The sequence below is a fragment of the Adiantum capillus-veneris genome, chromosome 9 (genome assembly GCF_014529385.1).
Source record: "Adiantum capillus-veneris isolate H3 chromosome 9, ASM1452938v2, whole genome shotgun sequence".
Taxonomy (NCBI): domain Eukaryota; kingdom Viridiplantae; phylum Streptophyta; class Polypodiopsida; order Polypodiales; family Pteridaceae; genus Adiantum; species Adiantum capillus-veneris.
The window spans coordinates 74,876,507-74,889,390 of NC_140939.1; positions in this window are offsets into that span (position 1 = coordinate 74,876,507).

The window sequence follows — 12,884 nt, forward strand, 5'->3', positions numbered from 1 at the left end:
ACCTCATTGAGTAAATGAATTCACTAACAATTTCTATTGGCAGTCGACATCTTGTGTGAACACATTCTCATACAAGAATGTGGCTGTGGTTCTAACATCATTCTTTTGGGTTGCCTTAGCCTTTGCCCACTTGGTCAAATAGTCGGTAGCTACAATGATATATTGAGCTCCAGTTCTATAAGCCGGTGGTTGTATTGGCCCAACAAAATATATTTCCCATTTTGCAAAAGTAATAGCCCCCATCATTGGTCTTAAAGGCATGCTATCTACACGGGTTGGCATTTTTGCTCGTTGACATGCATCACACCTTCGAACATATTCTTTGGCATTTGCAAAAAGTGCTGGCCACCATATGCCTACCATCAAGATTTTTCTCTCCGCGCTTTCACTAGAAAAGTGACCTCTAGCTAATCCAACATATGCTTGTTCTATAATGGGAATATATTCATCTTCATTTGCACAAAGACATAGAAGCATCGTCTCTTGCTTCAGTTTCAAATAGGAGCATCGTCTCTTGCTTCAGTTTCAATTGCCCTTTGGTGGTGTTTGCTCATATACTCATTGCAATATTCCATCCTCATTTCTTTTGTATAGCCTTCTAGCTAGTAATTGATACATAGCCCATTGCCCAATTAATTTGGTTGTAATAGGAAGTGGTATTTGCGAATCCACTTGAGCTATGGTCATCAATGAAACCATATTTTCTGACCATCCGGGTATCATTTCCATGGAGAACAGATATGCATCTGGTAGATCATCGTCTACCCCTTTTGGTGGTTCTCCTAAAAAAATTCTTGATAAATGATATGCTCTTTGGTGAGTGCTTCCCTTTTTTACAAGTATACTGAAAGCAAATTCCAAAAGGATGATAAAGAATCTCACTATACTTCTCGTGTTGCATGGCTTGTTGACCAAGTAAAATGAGGCTTGGTGGTCCACAAAGTACACAAATTTGTTAGCTAATAGGTAATGTCTATACTTTTTTACGGCATAGATCATTCCTAATCCTTCCCTTTCGATGGTTGTATAGATTTCTATGCCATATTCAACTGTCTACTAGCATAAGAAATAGGAAATTCTATTTTTCTATCTCCTGGTTGAGCTAGTATACACCCAATGGCAAATTTGGAAGCATCTACATGTATGTGGAATATCTTACTCCAATCTGGTGCTTTCAATACTGGGGCTAAAGTGAGTGCTTGCGTTAGCTTCATGAAGGATTCTTCACACTCATCAGTCCATTCAAAGAGTGTCATTAAGATGTACATGGGTTTTGCAATTATAGCATACATGTAAATGAATCATCTGTAATATCCACAATGTCCCATGAAATCTTGAACCCCTTTTATTGTTGTCGGTCTAGGCAATTTAGCAATAACATGAATTCTATCCATATCTCTAGCTCTGCCATTTTTAGAAACTATATGTCCAAGAATTTTTCCTTGTCTGCCCATAAATGTGCACTTTTAAGGTTTTAAGCAAATCCTATAAAGTCTACATTTTTCGAATACCTTTCTAGGGTGTTCAAAATGATCATCCCGAAATTGATGAATGTACACATAGATCATCCATATATACTTCCAAGAAATTTCAAAGATATTCCTTAAAAGCATGGCTCATCAATCTTTGAAAGGTGGTAGGAGCATTAGTTAACCCAAAAGGCATAACCCGATAGGCAAAAATATCCCATTCAGTTGCAAAGTAGTTTTATGTTGATCTTTGGGGTCAGCCAAAAGTTGATTGTATCCTGAAAATCCATCTAAAAAACTATAAGCTTCTTTTCCTGCAACTCACTCTAAAACATGCTCTGTGATTGGAAGAGAAAAGTTGTCTCTAATGGTGGCTGCCTTCACTTTCTTGATTGCACACACCCTTAATTTTCCATTTTTCTTGGATACTACCACAATTGGAGACACCCAATATGTGTGTTCAATTTTATAAATGAATTTGGCTTCCTTGAGATTTTCTATCTCTTCTTTGATCTTTTTGGAAAATGTTTCATTTTAAATATGTGGCCTTTGTTTGCTTAGTTTCGCATCATCTCTCATAGGTATGGTATGCTGACAAATTTTTGGATCAACACCCTTGAGATCCTTATAAGACCAAGCAAAGATATATCAGTATTCTTTTAATAAGCTTAACGAAATCTCTTCTTCCTCTTCCGTCAGGTCATTTGCAATGTAGGTAGGTCTAGGCTCTTCTCCTGGTTTGGCCAGATCTATCTTTTTTGCATTTTTAGGTCCTTCGTACGACTTGCCCTATTTTCTTAGTTCCGTGACAGGTTGTTCGACTATGATTTTTTGGTCTTGGAGAGTATATATCTTGTAATGGGATGGAACACTCATTACATCCTTACCTTCCTCCTCAGTGGTTTCCATTTCCGTGGCATACATCTCCTTTAGAGTTTTCTTTAACTCTTGATATTTCTTTTTTTGTTCAACTCGTGTCACAGTTGAATCCTTGTCTTGGAATTTAGGTTTTGATTGAGTTTCCTTTCTTGTTTTTCTGGATGTTTTTGATATTTATTACTTTTTGGCTGAAGGATATCTACCCATGATTTTGTCTTTGACACAATCATGTGCATCTATCTGCATCAAAAACTGTGTTCTGCTAGAGACTGATGGAATGGGTTTAGATTTCAAGTTTTTGGTGTCTCTTGTTCTTCTATACCATTTCTGTCTTCTCAGTTTCCGGTTTGGAAAGTCAAAAAAAATTTTCTCCCCTCCTTTCATGAGTATTTTAGCTCTCACATGTTCTTTTTCAGACCCGAGATCATCTAAGGTAGCTGAACGTTCTTCTAACTCGTCTGTTGCATCATAGTAGTGGTCCAGAAATACTTGTTGAACTTTCATTAAGTCCTTGGGTTTTTTAATTTTGTCTTCAATGTGAAGGGTTGAAATCATTTGTATGGGAATTATGTCATAGCCGTCCTCATTGCAAAATTGAGTAGGCATAGGCGTATTTACACACACATACATTGCTTTTAAAATTTGAGTCCACTCAAATGGCTCAAACAAATGCTTTGAAAAGGGTTCAGGTATACAAGCTTCATCTGTGCAATCCCTTTCTAAGGTACATTCTTCTCATTTTAAGCTCCGATTTTCTAAGGCTCCACACATCCAATAGTTGTGTCTTTGTTTAACCAAGATGGAAGCTTTGTTTCAGCCGAAGATATTGATTCAAATTTTTATAAGGGCATTTTTATAACATCTCTATAAGTGTCATCTTTATATTAACCCTTGTTATTTATCCCACTTGCTTCAAGTACAAGTAGATATTTCCTCAATCCTGGAAAAATTGTACTTGACGCATGAATGGCCTTCCCAAGATATTTTCATAATTGAGTTTCTTTTCAAAGTCCACTATTGAAAAAATATGTTGATAATCAATTCCACAAGAACTAACTATCACTTTTTCAAGCAGTCCTATGGGTCTTTTGATGTGTCCATAAGACAATTGTAATTTCGTTCGAGTTTGTCTAATGGCTGGTTTTCCCCATGATTCCCCTATTGTTTTTGTGGCTATGGCTATGCCCACCACACTATCCAGTATTGGCATGGTTTCTATACCATTATGACTTGTTGGAATGGTTGTGTTTCCTTCTTCCCCCTCGTAGTATTCTTTGACTTTGCTCATTGGAACTCATCTAATTTCTTTGTTATCCAATTCTTGTTTCAATTTTCCCAGATTTTTTGAAATTAGTCTTGTTATCCCCACCATCGCTAGAGTTTTTTGTAGATCATTCCATAAATATGTTCTGATTTTTAACAGTTCTCCTAAGGTAAGAGTGCATTGAATGGGTGTAGGAATGATTCAATGGATGTTGTCTACGTCCAAGGTCTGTTCCGCTCTTTTTATTTAACTGGTTTTACACACTATGGATTCATCTTCCTTATCTCCCAAGTAAGAGGGTAGTGTTTTCAGAGTCATTGGTTTAGATAGTCCTGAAGCTTCAGAGCCGCAATCCCCATACAAGGATTGTACATCCATGTCCATATCAGGAGGTAGATTGTCTAACCAAACATCCTCTATAGGAGCTGAATTCAAATTTAAGCTCCCACCATTAATCGCTCTAACATATTTCCATAAGTGTCCTAGCCAATCGTCTTCCACAGACAGAATTCTATCCAAGGTATCTTCGTTGTCAAGCACTATGAGTTTTGGCTTTTTAGTTTCAAGGTGGGGTTCTACCACCGCTTTGAATTTCTCTTTAATGGCTCCTATCACAAGTTCCTCAGGTTTTGCTATACTCTTGAGCTTGGGTTTTTGTTTTCAAGTATCTCTTGAGTAATTCTTACCATATTTTGATAAGCTTCACGCTTAACAGCTTTCATATCTAGAGAAGGACAGTTTTTCCGTTTGGTTTTCATGTTTAGGCCTGCTTTAAGTCTCGCTTGGTAAGCTACCAAGGCTGCATTGATTGGCTCAAAAATTGTCTACCAAAATTGATCGTCCAGATTTCTTCGTGGTTTCCTTGATTTCACTTCCAATTTCTTTCACTTTTTCTTGGAATAGTTTCTTGGATTTCTCCTCGATTTCAGCTCTTTGTTTCTGTTTTCTTATCTCATACCTCTAGCTTCTTCTTCTCTTGGTTTTTGAGAGAAAATTTTAGTATTCTCTAAGTCATCAAAGGATTTATGTTCTTTTTCTTAGCCTAGCTCTGGTGATTACCTTGATTCGAACAAAAGATTCAATCTCTGATGAGCTACTAGGTATCATTTGGACTACGTTCACTACTATTTTATCCTTGTTTAAATGATTTTTTGGACAATCTTTAGGGAAGTGTCCTCCCTTTCTGCAACATTATATTCAAAAATCTTCAACCAACTTAATGTTCTTCTTAGGCTCTGAGCATTCATTTTTCCAGTGATCATCTACACCACGGTTATTTCCAGTTCTTAGCTTAAGCATGTTGAATCCGAGGGAGAGAGCGTAGGTAGACAAGAGGAGAGAGAGATGACGCCATCATATGCAATCCCCAAAGTGTCCAATGACTACACGAGATGAGTTTATATAGAGGGGACTATGGTGCTATATATAGAGACACTATATATAGCTCAACACCCCGACTCAAATGAAGGTCCCTAATTGTGGATGAAAAAACCCTTGGGGGCTCAAGGGAAAAACCCACAGCTCTATATATACCCACCATTATATTATAATATCTTAAATGTACATTTACAATGTTCAAAGGAGCTACATCACTCCTGTTTTACAATGTGCCCTTTCAAGGGTCTTCTTAGAATCCAAGATATGGACGATTGAGCTACTGCAAAATCTTTGGTAGAGTACCTTCAATATCCTTGAGCCCCCGTACATACTACTTGATGTGATTTAAATTCTGTAAACAACATCAACTCAAGAAAAATATCAAAATTTGAAGGTTAGAAATAATCACTCCACGTTTTTCTTAGAGACGGTTTGCGACGCCGCTCTGGAGACGACAAATAAACAAACGTAATGCTAATGCTATCACATGTACACACATATAAACAATGTTGACACAAAATATAATGTCAAAGTAATCACATGTGCACACATATAAACAATGTTGACATTAAATAAACATGATGAGATCATGTACCATGACATCATGTTCAACAAATCTAAGAAAAATTATGGAACAGTAACCATCATCATGGATTCACGTACCATGGCATCATGGTTCTCACCATGGCATTAGAGACTCTTTCAACAAATTGCGGAACAATTTTCCTCATCATGGCTTCACATACCATGGCATCATGATTCTCACCATGGCATTAGAGACGCTCACAAACACTTTGCAATGAGATAATCATCATGGCTTTGGATACCATGGCATCAGAGACACTTTCAATAAATAAAATATTGAAATAGTAATAATCATCATCATGGTTTTGTGTACGTTGGAATCACAGTATTCACCATGATATTAGAGACGCTCAGAAAAAACTTTGAAATAGCAATCATCATGGCTTTACGTACCATGGCATCAGAGACGCTAGTTTTGTGCAAAATATGCAAAATCTCAAAAGAATGACTAGTCAATAGATAATGGCTTGGTAAATCTTGTCATCTCTTGAACCATGGATGAAGACGCATCATGTAACTTCATCCTGCGTTAGCAAAATAATCAATACTATTACTTATGAAAACAAATGTATTTTTGAAATTTTTTATGGTGGTCTGTAGGGGTGACAAGCAGGCACGCCATGACTACGCCATATATGATCATTAAAAAAAAAAAAAAAATGTGTAATAGTCGGTTGTGATAGGCATGGATGAATACCAACATGAAGTGACATGCTTTTGTGCTCTTAAACCTTATCATTGTTTGATGCCATGCAATAGACCTTGCCACAAAGTTGATACCCAAGGAAGATTCTTTGCAGAATTTACAGCTAAGTAGATGCAAGAGGAGCCTTTTATGTCGGTAGACATGCAACTCAAAGATGATCAAGCAACTATTTGTTCAAGTCATCACCCCAAAATATTAATTGTGTATTTGCATGTTGTTGACGCCCGATGCTCAGCGCAACAAAGCATGGGTCTTACCATCAGAGGTCTAACACCTTGACTAGAGACATAGTACATCGGTGCAAGATCTCGTGTAGTATAAGTGGCAGTTTCTTCCATTGGTGGTGGATGTGAATTATACCACTCTCCTTCTACCATTACTATAGATGCACTAGGCTCAACATAGGGTGTAACAGGCACAAGTTCTTGTTCATTTGTGATTCCCTCAAGATGCATTACCGGCACTACATTATGTCTAAGATATGGAGGTTTTTTACCTAGCACGGGTTGACATCTTTCCATACCCATTGCCGGTCTTTGATCTGGGGCCATATTAGGTTGATATTTGTACATGGTTTGTCCTTGTGGCCCCATAGGCACGTATTGAACATTCCCCTTATACTTTGGTCAATAGTAGCACTCATTAGTCTCGTGGTTGGTCCATTTACCCTTGATTGCACACCATTTTTGTGGCCTAATTGTTGTCCCTGTTGAGGTATCCCTTGCCCCGGTCCCCTCATAGGTGCTTTTTGCATGTTATTCATCATTTCATTCATCCTTTTGAGGATGTCTTCTATGGTTGTAAGCGGTGTTGCTGCAGCCTCTCCCACTTGTGCTAGGTTGGTGGATGCAATTTTCTCACTTTGATTATCCTTAGGGACGTCTTCTTTATTAAAAATTCACAATTGTCTTCCAAGTCAATGGCCTCCGATACACACTCTTCTAGGGTCATATGCTTCTTGCTATACAATATAGCATGAAGTTCTTTGTTTAGCAGTCCTTCTAGAAATAATGATGCTAATCTTTCTTCTGCAGGTATTTCTAGTTCTCGGCATCTTGCAATATATATTGCTTCATTCTACAATCCCTAACAAACTCACCTTGTTTCTATTTGAAGCTATAGATTTGAGCTATCGTATTATGTTTGATCCCCATTTTGGAACATGCAGCTACAAATCCTTGAGCTAATGTATTTAAGTCCATGATTGACCTCGGTGAAAAGTTTTGGAACCATGTCAGTGCTTTTCCTTCTAATGTCATTCCAAACCCTCAAATTGAGTATGGAAATCAAATATGCAATCTGCTCTTAGCACTTGCTTAAAGCTTGGTAAGTGGTCATATGGATCCCCAGATTCACTGTATTTTTTGGCCCATTTTTAAAAATTAGATGGTCTGACAGGTCTTTTTGGTTCAGCTCTCGGTCTCATGGCAGTTGTTCCTATCCAGAGTCCTTCAAACCAATCTGTTGGAAATAGTGACTCGCGTAGCCCTAGAGTGGCTTTAGTGTCATGCGGTTTTCTTTGTGATGAGGTAGGTTTGGATTTTTTAGATTTGCATTCAAATGATCTCTTGCGGAGTTCCTCTCTTGGAATAGTTTCTGGTCCTTCGCCCAATATCCAATCTCTTATGGAGTACCGTTGGTATCTGGTATGTTCTACCTCCTCAAGACTCATTGTAGAAAAGTTATTGTTATAACAATCCCTAAATAGGTAGGCTACTAGATCTACTGAACCCTTGTCTTTGATTTTGAAGATATAGATGATGTTCATGTGTGTTAACTGTCCTGATTTGGCATGAGAAGTCCATATAAGATTTTTGACGTTTCTATCCTCCCAACAAAAGACTCCGATCCTAGGATTATCCATGCTAAGCCGTTTCAAAGGCTTCAAATCAACATGATCATATCCCTCAAATTCTGAAGTCGGTGGTCCTTCTTTTGCTGTCATATCTCGAATTATGGTATTTACTTCTAACCCCTATTTGTATATCACATAGGGGTCTTCAACATGAAAATATTGAGATCCATTTTTATCCATATACATTTTTTCTTGTTTGTTTCCCTGATTTCCTCTTCAAACTCTAAATCATGGTCATGAATGCAAATGGCATACTCTTCATTAGGATCTAGGTAAAACTGAGCTCCATGGCCATTAGTCTTAAAAAATGTGAGTATGTATGTCCTGCCAAGGGCAATGCCTGGTGGTCAAGGACCTAGCCCAAGGGGCCGGCTGCTAGTGTGGATAGGGAATGAGGCCCAAGGGGCTATTTAATGGGTGGTTGGGAGGATCATTCTCAGGAAGTTCCCCGAGGAGCTTTACATTGGTATCAAGAGCCTCAGGTTTTTCCAGGGTAGGGCATGGTCCTCAAGACTGGGAAAGGGTTTTTGCATGCTTGCATGGTGGAGAAGAAGAAGCTGAGGCTTGGACTGCTGGGGCATGGTTGCTTAGTAGGGGTTGAAGGCAAGCCGCAAAGGGCCGCGGGCACAGCCCCTAAGAAGGGGACGACACAAAGGTGCATCGAAGTTGAATCGAGTGCAGATAGGCTTGATGTGATCGCGAGGCCAAGAACTGCAGTTTACGTGGGCTTGAAGGCCGGGGTACAACAAGCTGTTGCCATCTCACGCTCTCACCATCTCTCTTTCTCTCTCACGCGGCATCGTCTGCACGCCATCATTGTTGCAGAGAGTAGGATTTTCACATTGGGGCACCCATGGTGGCCACAATTAAAGTTACCAAATTGATTAGGGGTGCATGCACACCCCTAAAACTTGGCTTTTGGCCTGCGTACAAGCATCTCCGAACCCGGTCGCATGAACGAACATACCCTCACAAATTCTACAAATTTTTTTGGCATGGCCACATTGATTTTGAAGATTTATTTAATCATACATATTGACCTTAAAGCGACTATCGCCATCTCTCTAACAAGGCTCGATTTGGGGGCGGTTTTTGATGACGTAATCCTCTATCGGCAAAGATTGCATGAGTGCAATACAGCAAATGCGATCCGAACTCAACAAGAGATTTTGATAAGGTTTGAGGTTCCTTGTTTTTGAATTTTCCATCACTTATTGCATACATTAATACTTACAGTAGCTTTGCATTATGATCATCTCAGCTACGATGCCCTAAGAGAAAACATACATGTTTGAGGATGATGACCGAGGTCATTCCGTTCATGTCCAACTAAAGTTGTGGTTATCACACTTTGGAATAAGGAGCAAGGCTCCATATGGAATTACTCACAAGCTTTTGTTGGTTCTACGGACAAGAACCACTGACAGCATGTGGCGAGGCAAGGCCAACCAACACAGCTACAAAGAGAGACCACTTTCCTCTCCCTTTCTTGGATGAAATTCTGAATGAAGTAGCGGGTTTTGAATGCTATACCGTCTGTGATGGTTATTCTGGATACTTCAAATACGCATAGCCTTGGAAGATCAGCTAAAAACCACTTTTATCACGCCATGGGGTTGTTTTGCATACAGGGTTATGCCATTTGGTCTCACAAATGCACCTGCCACATTCCAAAAGCTCAAAAAGTGAGACAGTGACTCTTCAACAATCCTGTAGACATAGTCAGCCTTTAGGAAATCAAAACTTCAGGTGCAGAGTTGGACCAGAGGCTCAAGATAGTTACTGACAAGACTTGGAGGCACTCTCTGCATCAAAAAGGAGCAAGAGGCACAACTCTAGGTGTTCCCCTCGACTGAAAGATCGACCTAAATAAAAGTCAGAGAGGTGACCATGGGGTCTCTATCTTTATACAAGAACCAAACCCTCTGCTTAATTGTCTGGATCTATGCAGATGGCTCTCAAAATGATCGGACCCAGCTCTGGGATTCTTTGGCTCACATGAGGGAAAACTTTATCATGATGAAAGACTTCAACATGGTCAAATCTACAGATGACAGATTCAAGAAAAGAGGACGGAAAGCAGGGAGAAGGGTGCGTGGGACTAGCTAAAGTCTCATCTAGATCTATAGGACATAGGAACCCAAGGAGATTTCACTTGGCAAAATTACTGTCAAGGGGAAAACAGTAGGAAAGATAGAATTGACAAGTGTTATGTTAGTCTCCCGCTAGACAACCTCTTCAATAGGCTCAAGGTGAAAACTAGGATGACATCTTGCTTCTCTGCTCACTACCCCTTATTAGCCACTCTTGATGACAAGGTCACCAAAATTAGAAAACAGTGGTTCCACACTGATCCTAATCTGTTCAAACTCGAGGAAGTTCAGAGTATCGTCAAGGCTATTTGGATTCAACAGTTCTCCAAAGGTCATAAGGGGCGGCTAAAGCCTGGGGTCTTGCAGTAAAAGAAACTCAAATTAATCTTATTAGAATAAGGAAAGAGATCACATAGATCATAAGAAAAATAAAGGAAAATATCTATGAAGATCTTATCTGCCTAGAAACCTCGGCCAGTACTGACTCTAAGGATTAAATTCAAATCACAACCCTCAGACACAAACTCCGAGAGGAAGAAGGTCTTTATATTATTCACTCTAAAATTTTCTTTGGGGACTGGTGGGTGGGCAAGATTGTCAAGCCCACCAAGGAAATGTTGAAAATCATGAGAAAGAAACACCAGAAAGAGTCTCTCCCCCTTCTTGTCCCAGACTCAGGTACTGCAACTTTAGTTGAAGAGAACATAGAAGTAGCTAAAACTCACTTTGCCAATCTCTTTAGCACCCCTGAAATAATTGACAATGATACTATCAAGGCTAGGAATGAGCTCTAGAAAGATAGGCACAGGGTCATCCCTTCTAATGATTATGTGAATCTGGACTCCAACATCTCAATAGAGGAGATCAAGGTGACCATTGAAGCATTAAAGCCATGCAAAACTCCAGGAATTGATGGGCTGCCAGCCAAGTTCTATCAAACCTTTAAAGATATGCTAGCCCCAATCCCTTCTTCTAGTATGGGAAGAATCTTTCAAATACAAGGCTCTTCCTGCTTCTATCAACACTGGAATCATCAAAATTCTTCACAAGAAAGGCCCTAAGGAATTTCTGTCCAATTGGAGACCCCTCACCATGCTAACATAAGCCTACCAAAGTTTTGCCAAAGCTGTTGCAAATAGGAAGATGCCTTCTTTCATGAAGTGGCCGTGCGGGGAATAGAAAGGTTTCATCAAGGGGAGAAGAATATTGGAAGCAGTCATCTCTCCCTGTGAGGGGATTGACCATGCTGAAGAGACTGAACAAGGATTATGACGGTTTGGAATGGTCATTTATCGTAGAAGGATTTCTTATGATGGGATTTGGTAGGACTCTAGTTAGCTTTATGGAAACCCTGCTAGGAAATATGAGAGCCAGGGTGCGATCAATAACGGTATCTCTGATCCATTTAATCTCTCCAGGACTGTCCGGCAAGGATATCCACTTGCCCCTTTTTACTTTTTGCAATCTCAGTAGATGGACTTAACTGCTTAGTTAAAGACAAAATGGACAAAGGGATCATAAAAGGAATAGCACTGTCGGGTGGAAAGCAGCAATGCCTATCACAATTTGCAGATAATACAAATGCAGTGTTGATCAATGAAGACTCCTCATTGACAGCTTTCTGGGAATGTGCATATCTTCTGCAAAGCCTCGGGCTCCAAAATCAATCATGCCAAGACTAGGATCCGAGCAAGCAAAACACCAATCCCTAATTGGATCCTAAGTCAAGGATGTGAGATAATTCAAGATGGAACAATGTTCGGACTATAAGGTATACCTATGGGATTCAATGTCACATTATCCCAAAGCCTTGGGCATGGGTTAGGGATTGGCTCACCACCAAACTCAACAAATGGTTGGGATTCCAAGCCTCCACTGTAGGCAGAGCCTTGGTAGTGAAGTGTTTCTTAATGGCATATGTTTTGTACTTCCTCTCTTGTTGGAGGCCACTTGATTTCCACCTCAAAGACATCACTAAGGTATGAAAGAATTTTCTTTGGTTAGGTGACCCCAACAAGACCAACAAGAAGGGAGCAGCCAAGGTAGGGTGGCAAGTGTGTTGTCTCCCAAAAGAATCTTGAGGGTTGGGGATCACAGACATTACCAAAGTGGGTGAACTTTCCTTGGCTCACAATCTTTTTTGGCCCTCGGGATCTAACCTCCTCAAATCCCTATGGGCAGCATGGAATAGACATAGAGGGCTCATCAGAGTTGCCTGTGGCAACAAACACTCTTTCCCCATTAGAAGCATAGACTCAGTATGGTTACCCATAGCCCCAATCCCACCAGTCACATAAAGAGAGTGCAAAACAGCAAGAAGAGTGCATCTCAAGGGCATAAGAACATGGTAGGATCTATGGAAAAAAGCAGAGCACAGATGGGCTTTTTGAAACAACTTTTGCTACATGAATTCATAGGCACATTTTCTAGTATGTGGAATAAAATCAGAGCCGGGTTCTTTTGGATCATCTAGGTTGACTGGAACAACATAATTTTTGACCAGGCTTACCAGACACCAAGTTTGAGAAAATTGTTTTGTTTTCTTGATCTGCAGGCAAACCAACTCAAGCTGGACAAAGTTACCCTATACAATGCTGAGTATAAGGCTTGCTGGGCTGCTGGGAGTATTACACAAAAGATGACATCAACAAAACTC